The sequence below is a fragment of the Thermobia domestica genome, chromosome 3, assembly GCF_964235325.1.
Source record: "Thermobia domestica chromosome 3, izTheDome1.hap1.1, whole genome shotgun sequence".
Taxonomy (NCBI): domain Eukaryota; kingdom Metazoa; phylum Arthropoda; class Insecta; order Zygentoma; family Lepismatidae; genus Thermobia; species Thermobia domestica.
The window spans coordinates 343,462,268-343,468,267 of record NC_137456.1 but is presented as its reverse complement, the minus strand read 5'-3'; the positions used below and the strand labels follow the sequence as shown (position 1 = coordinate 343,468,267).

The following is a 6,000-nucleotide window of genomic DNA, read 5'->3' as shown; positions in this document are numbered from 1 at the left end:
TAAAAACTAGTCAATACTTGCCTTAACTGTTTATGTTTTCTTAATTGTCAATGAAATAGGTCTCTTGAAGAATTTTAAATATTCGAGTTTTGTATTCTGGTTTCAGATGTTCCAAATTCCAGGTGTGTATCTCGGCCCTGGAACCGGGTGGACCTAGATTCGACATTCGAACTCTCATCTGAATCAAATATATGTTTTTTTTTTAGTAAGGCAAACATTTGATCTTTAGAGTAGAATGAAGGAGACAAATAGACTTCTCAATATTCGTCTTAATTTTCAGTTTTCTTTTTCACTGTCAGGACTTCGTGAAATTACTTTCGGCGAATTTTACATATTTAAGTTTATCACAATGTGGGTGGGATATGGGTTTGGGTAAGAATCAAGATCTGAGATCCGGATTTCGGATCCAGATCCGAGATTAGAATTTCGGATCCAGATTCAAGATCCGGATCTAGTTCCGAGATTCGAGATCCGGACCCAGACCCTAGATCCGGATCCAGATCCGAGATCCCGACTCAGATCCGAGATTCGAGATCCGGATCTAGATCTGAGATCCGGACCCAGATCCGAGATCCGGATCTTCCGTTCCGGCCAGATCCGGATCTGGCCATTCCTAATGTAAACTCCTAGCTTGATGGAGTCCAAGTCCCCAATTGAGTGAAGATTGTCCCTTATGAAAACAAGGATAGCTTTAACATGTGCAAAAGGTCGAGACCTGTCATATTCTCTTTTAGTGTCGGTGGTTAATGGCAGGTCATTTCGGTGGAGAAAAAAGAGAGAGAGAGAGACCTTTCAATGTATAAGACTCGACTTTTTGCTGCTTCCTGTTTCTACCAGAACTTACACGGGTTCGTGGCCAGAAACGACAAGGCAATAAAAACATAAAAGTGAAAATTGTTTTTTCTTCAACTCCAGAATCTTCCTGAAATAAAAGATGAGCGGCTACTAGGACTTCGGTGGTTGTAGAAATCTGCTATTCATCGCTATGGTACTGTTTTTTTTAAAACCAAACATGTATGGAAAACTATAATTGTATTTCTTAATTCGCTTGTTAGTTGCCTTCTTGGTTTTAAGATAAGAAGACGTGTGCCGTGTGCGGTAGTAGTACTTTCTTTCGTGAAAATTGTATTTCGTATGTTTTGGTCCTTTTTTTTTTCTTTTTTTTAAGTAAGCCATTCGTAGTTTCGGCGCGACTATACTTTATAATGAAGAGAACAATTAAAGACCTGTTTCCTGTTGTAATGCTGATCAATTTCGCTCACGAATAATAACCACAGATGACATATCGTTGTACCACTATGATCCTGAATCGGAACAACAGTCAATGGAGTAGTAGCACTCATTTCTCCATCGCCCCAAGAAGTTCAAGACACAGAAGTGGGTTGACAAACTGTTTGGAAAATTCTTCTGGTATAAGTATGAAGTCGTACTCATAGACTACCTCCGCAACAGTCAGATATTTAGTCCAGAATCTCTACATTACTGATAAAACTGAAAGAAAAATTCAAAGTTCAACGCTGCGGAAAATGAAAAGAAAGGAATACTGTTCCTTCAGGAGAATACACCTGTTAAAGCCCCTTCGAACATAACTGACATTGCATAATCTAGGATTTCAATGTCTAGATCATTATTCTTATTCCGCAGATTTAGCTCCGTCTAACTATTACGTGTACTTATTTCCCAAACTTAAATAACACTTGAAAGGGCGCCATTTTAGATCTGATAGGGGTAGTGCTACGAACAGTGGTGCGAGGAAATCTACAGTTTTTTTTTTTTTTTTTACTTTTCTGCAAAAGTTGGAACACTGTACAAGGTAGTATATTGACTCTCGGAGGAAGAGAAGAAGTAAAACTTCACCAATCCACGTGCACTCCTTCTGGGTTGGGCTACGAATTTTTCAGCAGTTCCTAGTCAATATGGTAGACGTCACGTCAGTACTTTGAAACAAAATAAGTAAAGGAGAACTAGTATAAACCAATTACTAACTAAAGATCAGCACTCTGACAATACGTTTTATTGGGAATCAATTTCATTCTATAAATTTATTATTATCATTTGCAGGAAGGGAGAACACAACTCTTTTTATCTCCTTCAAAAACTTAAGCCCTGGTAGTTGCAAACTAAGATGCTATAAGCACATCCTCCGAATATTGGAAGCCGAGAATAATGTTTCAGAAAAAAGAAGTTTTAAATAAAACAAAATATGAAACTGAAAACTTCAAACCTGGATAAATACAAACAAGTTGCGTAACTGGTTTTACCTTTCTTTTGTTTCCAATCGAAGTTGATCCAATGAGAAGAAAACAATCGACCAAATCTAATATTGTTCGCTAGGCACAATAATTAAAAATCATAAGAAAGAAGTATAACTAAAATTTACTTCAAAAGGCGCTACATAAGACAACAGAAATATGAGTGCATACCCAGACGCTCAAAGAAGAAAGCTTGAGGACTAATCTGCCACATAGCAAATGCATGGAAAGTAGACTATAATTTGACAATGAGATTGGTTATGATACTAATATAAAATACTACATGTAGAATGTTTAAAGATTGTAGGAGTCTCGGGGGAGTAGTCTAGGTGGCAGTCAGGGGGGCAGAAGTAGCTACTAAGGGGGCGCTCGCCCCCCTTGCCTCCCCCCTCTGGCGTCGTCACTGGTTGGGACATTGCCTAAGAAAAGATTGTATCATGAGGGACGTGCTAGAGGCGGGAAAGAGAGGGAGCGGGCGAAGGAGACTACAATTAATGGATGATATAAAAACAGGAAGATCACACGTGAAGACGAAGAGGTTGGCGGAGGACGTGGAACATGGAAGCTTCTCAGCTACGGCAAGTGACCTGCCAATAAGGGCAGAATACCTATCGAAATCTTCCTTACTATAGTAAAGTATATGAAATATCTTGTTGAATTTTCACATTTTCAGGCAAAGCCCCTTCCCCCCCGAAACAAAATCGTAAATACGCCACTGCCTATGATGATGATGACCGTTACGTTGAAAAGCTGATATGGCTTAACGGACTAAATGCCATAACTTCATCGGGCACCTTTCGTCGATTCCATCTCAAAATTTGCAATTTATTTGCGATTACCGGCATATGAATTATAATGGCATTTTTGTATTTCTTTCGCGTGATGTAGCTGTAACTAGAATGTTGCGAAAGTTTGGTATGAAATGTTCCCCTACATATGAATAATTTTAAAGAGCTGAGTGAAAACATCCAATTCACGTTTTTCAACTCTGAAAGCAGATGACTCAGGGAATATTCTGTGACTTCGTCAAAGGGATTCTTGACAGCGTAGTTATGTGTCGATGGATTTTTGTGTTCATATATTGGAGTGAATGAATTGTAAGTATTATCATAGTTTTTAATTGAATAAACAATTTTATTAGTGTTTGGTCAATAGCAATGACGTAATTTCTGTTTTATTATTCCAAATCCCTATAACTCGGGGAGAGTTCCTATTTGAACTGTCAGATTAATTTAATTCTTAAGAAGTGAGCTGGAAGAGCTCTTTAGAGTGACTGAACATAGAAGTAACGTAAATAATTATTCTCGAATGGGCTTGTACTAACCGTTTCGTAGGGTTAAAAATGCCTTACATGTTCTTTTTACTAAGAATCAAGTTTACACAAAGATCCTAGCTTAAAATGATCCTTGCACTCACTCATTGTGTATAAACACATAAATAAGTTATTAAATGTACGTATTACCTATTTTTCCTACTGTGGATACAGAAGTACAAAACAAGGGGTGCAGTTCTACTATACGGATCCATAGATTATAAAATGTACAGAAAAATTTGGGCAGGTCTTTAATTTACCCGTTTCTACTACTACTACTTATACTATGGTTCCGTATAGTAAAACTACACGACTTTTGACACACCCCTCGAAATAATTCTTAAAACATTATAACTCATTGTTTTTTTTTTCTTGTCTCATAAATGATTTGCGCTGGGCCACATGAAAATATCGAACTTGGCATACTTAAAATTGAAGGGAGCCATCAGAAGTAATTGTTGAAAAATTACAATTCTTTTACGATTTGTGTATATTGTATGGCATGAAAAGTACAGTGCAAGAAAACAAATCAACCTGTGCTACGTTGCCACTAAGAAGCACGAATGCTTTCTAACCAGTTCAGGCAGGATGAAGCTGGGAGCCCAAGCAGTAGCGAGAAAGCGGCCAAAGGGTGCAGGCGCGTCAGCGACTGTGGTATACCCGTAAGCGAGGGTAGTGAAAACAAGTGGGTTTTAGCAATAGTAGGAGTTTCAGTATCACTTGTCATGGTTTCATACTAGTAGCGCAACACTTGTGAACATAAAATACAGCTTCTGTACACTGTGCAGAAATACACCCTCGATGGAAAATAGTATCTCATACAGTCATCTTTCATAAGCACTCACTTATTTTATCAGTCGTAAAGCACTTGTAATGATTTTACACTAGTAATCCTACACATGTAAACCTAAAAATACAGTTGTACTAATTTGTATTTAATTCTAACGCCTGCGGAAATTTGTTCTTTGTAAATACGTCTTTTCATGCAAAGTATCGAATTCTACAGTCTAAATCTTCCAAAATGCGGTGTGGCAAAAGTAAACGAGCACCCCTTGTTTTGTACTTCTGTATCCACAGTAGGAAAATAGGCAGTTCATTCAATGATTCCATTTCTAAGAGACTGATTCTGCCGAAAAGTTCCTTCGAATTGAATCACTAATTCTGCCGAACAGTTCCTTCAAATTGAATCTATTTGGAACGCTGTTGTAATTTTTTTTCTGTAATTAATTTTAGCAGTTCTTGTTTGAAGTTAAATGCTAGCTTTCTCTTTTAGCATAACCCTTAATCAATCAAAACTTTAAGTAGCCAATAATAACAGGCAAAACTACATCAATGACCATTAGTTGTAACGACATGAGGGCAAAGGATCGTATGCCTGAAAGAAACTTTGTAAAGACATTGCCCCACCCGGAAAACTCATCTCTGAGAAAAATAGAATGTAGAGCCTTAGTGTTTCAAGTGTTCCCCTTCTGGTGCTGCTGTCGCTGTGCGTTTCCCCATTTTCCCTCAAAAGAGGAGTGACAAGTTGCTGCGGCCGAAATCTTTCAATTGTTGGATGCGGAAGCGTTGCCACAACGAATTATTTCACGGACTTCGGTCTATACTTTCTTGTTAACTATTATAAACAGCCTACGATCTTCACTCGTCAAGACTAAACAACTAAATGACAAATTGGCAACACAGCTAAGCAAAGGGAGGGTTGCGGAGGGGAGCCGAAGTATGTTTCACATATTTTCCGAGGACACACCTAAAATGGACAGACTCTAATTACTTAAAAAAAAAAAAAAAAAAAAAACTATTCACTTCATGAAAGAACCCATGACGTGGATGGTGACTGCATGGGACCATCACGCCCGATTCATCTTCCCGGATATGTTGCATCCAAATAGGCACGGACAAATCTAACTCACATTGAGGTGGTGCATCATCTTGTCAGAAAATTAAGTTCGGAATGTCCTGAATCTGTGGCATAACAAGTAACTGCAACATATCAAGATAGGTGTTGACTCTGATCGTCTTTTCACTGAACAAAGAAGGTCCTATGATTTTATTCTGCATAAGACCGCACCATGCGTTCGGCTTGGAACTGTCTCAAACATAGCATGAGGATCCTAGCATTGTGTCGGTTCACAACACCGTTCAAATGAAAAATGGCTTCATCTAAGTAAAAAACACGTTTCTCAATCTCAGACGGTAGTCATAATGAGCACTTTGTCTCGTGATACCAGAGGACACGTTGGGCTTTCTCCTGGTTTGAGTACATGTTTCTAAAAATAGTGACTTATTTCGCTGTTACGTCACTGGGCCCGTTAACAAACAAAATAACAGTAAGTTTGTACACAAAACACTTGAGTGTGTTACATGCACTTCAAGATAAAAAGTATTTGTTTATATGTCATATTTTATGCCTTATGAATGTTTGTAATCAGGGAAAGA

General features: G+C 38.2%; 1 protein-coding gene across 1 annotated transcript in view; it reads left to right on the top strand.

The window, feature by feature from the left end:
* The first annotated feature begins 3,099 nt into the window (after positions 1-3,099).
* Positions 3,100-6,000, top strand: part of Rab9 (RAS oncogene family member Rab9) — a 37,974-nt gene continuing 35,073 nt past the window's right edge. The window contains exon 1 of the mRNA XM_081752866.1: positions 3,100-3,349. The gene's annotated coding sequence lies outside the window, so the exon portion shown is untranslated. The remainder of the gene's footprint in view (positions 3,350-6,000) is intronic.